The sequence below is a fragment of the Triticum aestivum genome, chromosome 3B (genome assembly GCF_018294505.1).
Source record: "Triticum aestivum cultivar Chinese Spring chromosome 3B, IWGSC CS RefSeq v2.1, whole genome shotgun sequence".
In the NCBI taxonomy this organism is placed as follows: domain Eukaryota; kingdom Viridiplantae; phylum Streptophyta; class Magnoliopsida; order Poales; family Poaceae; genus Triticum; species Triticum aestivum.
The window spans coordinates 291,268,402-291,271,028 of NC_057801.1; positions in this window are offsets into that span (position 1 = coordinate 291,268,402).

Below are 2,627 nucleotides of genomic sequence, written 5' to 3' on the forward strand. Positions count from 1 at the left end.
AACGATGAGTATGACCTATGATCAAGTGATCTCACTTGACTCCTAAGTCAATATACTCTAACATAGGTGACTTTGTCGCCGACCATCTCTAGATGAAGTTCTCTTGTGTTTTTTTTGTTTTTGCATTTGTCTCATGCATATTTGTTTCCCCTTACAAAAAAACTTCATCTAGATTTATTTCTTTTTGTTTGCTCTGCATTTTATGCATCCAATTCATTGCATATCATTTAGTTAATTCCTTGCAAATCTTTGTGAGATCCTATTAGTCTAGTGAGCTGAGGTGACAAGTGTTTTCTCTGCAATGAACTCGGTTCCATCGATTAGTTATTTTCGGTCCAACCGAATTCTTTCGGTACAACCGAAGCATACAACTCGGTGCCACCGATTTCACCACAGGAAAAACAGTTTGCCACTTATTCTATGTTTCTTCTGTTCCAACTCCACTCAATGAATCTTGTCCTCTAAAAGCACCACATTTTTACAAATGCTTTGTGCTGTGACTCAAGGATCAAACCCATTCACGACAAATTCTAGAAACCCTTCTTGGAAACTGATGTCAAAGGGAGAGAGAGAGATCACATCAAAGCTTATCATTTAGAGAGAGATCACATCAGAGAATATCACTTCCACAGGGGGAGAGAGAGATCTCCAGGGGGAGAAAATACTCAAGTAGAAAGTATTTCTCAAGGATCCCAGATGCTTGGTGTTCAAGAGGAGAGATGCCACATGTCTTATTGAGGGGAAAGACATGTTCATATGTGCTTATTTGCATTAGTTTGCACTAGCTCTGTTCATTCATTTCTTTCAGCTCTGATTTTCTGTTCCCTATCTTCTCCCAGTATCCCATGCTAGATTCAGGGGGAGCAAGACATCTAAGGGAAAGAAATCATTTAAATTCATTGCATATCTTTACTCTTGGGGACATGTCTAATCCAATGTGGTACTTAGTACTCACTCTCTACATGTCATCCCAGTCTTGGTATTCTTGTGGTTTCTTCTGTTTGCTCTGGCTAGTACATGTATCTGTGTTATCTAACCTTGTTTGTGCAGGTTCATTCTATCCTAAGCCAACTCAAGACTACAAGGTAAGTATATGCATCACAATCATGTGTATGAGGAATTCTTGCTGATGTACATATTGTTTGCAAGAAGGACTCATGAGCATGAAGGTATTTTCTTTAATATTCTTTGCTCTGATGCATATGGCCAAGATACATGTAACTCATTGCCTACTCTATCATGGTTATGCTCTCACATGCTTCAATTTTCTATATTCACATGATTGCATACATGTAGGGGGAGCCTATGCTTGTTACATGTCTTTCCAAAGCTTTACTTGCTATTCTCTATACCTTTATCTAAAGCTTTGATGTATGTTGTCATCAATTACCAAAAAGGGGGAGATTGAAAGCACAAGTGCTCCCTAGGTGGTTTTGGTAATTAATGTCAACATATCTCTTCTTGGACTAACACTTTTATCTAGTATATTTCAGACAACTTCAACAATGAAGTGGCATGGACTAAAGGATGTGGAACTCCTTCAAGATGCTAAGGACAAGGGATTGGCTAAAGCTTCAAGCTCAAGACTCTTCATTTTATATTTCAGTGATCCAAGATCACATTGAGTCTATAGGAAAAGCCAATACTATCAAGGAGGGATGAGGTGTTGCTTAATGGGCCTCTTGCTTCATGTGCTTAGTGATATGCTCAAAAACCCTCAACTACTTTCTCACGTCCACATATGACCTAAACCTAAAGCCAAAATCGGTCACACCGATTCTTTCTATCCGGCGCCACTGAGTTCAGATGTCATAGCCACTGCCACAAACCCTAGGCAAATCGGTCTCACCGATAGGGATCTCGGTCTCACCGAGATGGGATTGTAATCTCTCTGTGTATGTCCATTATCAAAATCGGTCTTACCAAGTTTGAGCAATCGGTCCTACCGAGATTACAATGCAAACTCTCTGGTTAACTTATTACCAAAATCGGTCTCAGTGAGTTTGAATAATCGGTCCCACCGAGTTTGCCTGACCAACTCTCTGGTTAGCTAATTACCAAAATCGGTCCCATCGAGTTTGTGTAATCGGTCTCAACGAGATTAGGTTATGCCCTAACCCTAACCATATCGGTCCTACCGAGTTAAATTTCGGTCCCACCGAAAATCCTAACGGTCACTAGGTTTACTAAATCGGTCTGACCGAGTTTGTTGATTCGGTCCCACCGAGATTGGTAAATTGTGTGTAATGGTTAGATTTTGTGTGGAGGCTATATATACCCCTCCACCTCCTCTTCATTCGTGGAGAGAGCCATCAGAACAAACCTAGACTTCCAACTTACCAGTTCTGAGAGAGAACTACCTACTCATGTGTTGAGGCCAAGATATTCCATTCCTACCATATGAATCTTGATCTCTAGCCTTTCCCAAGTTGCTTTCCACTCAAATCTTCTTTCCACCAGATCCAAATCCTATGGGAGAGAGTTGAGTGTTGGGGAGACTATCATTTGAAGCACAAGAGCAAGGAGTTCATCATCAACGCAGCATTTGTTACTTCTTGGAGAGTGGTGTCTCCTAGATTGGCTAGGTGTCACTTGGGAGCCTCCGACAAAGATTGTGGAGTTGAACC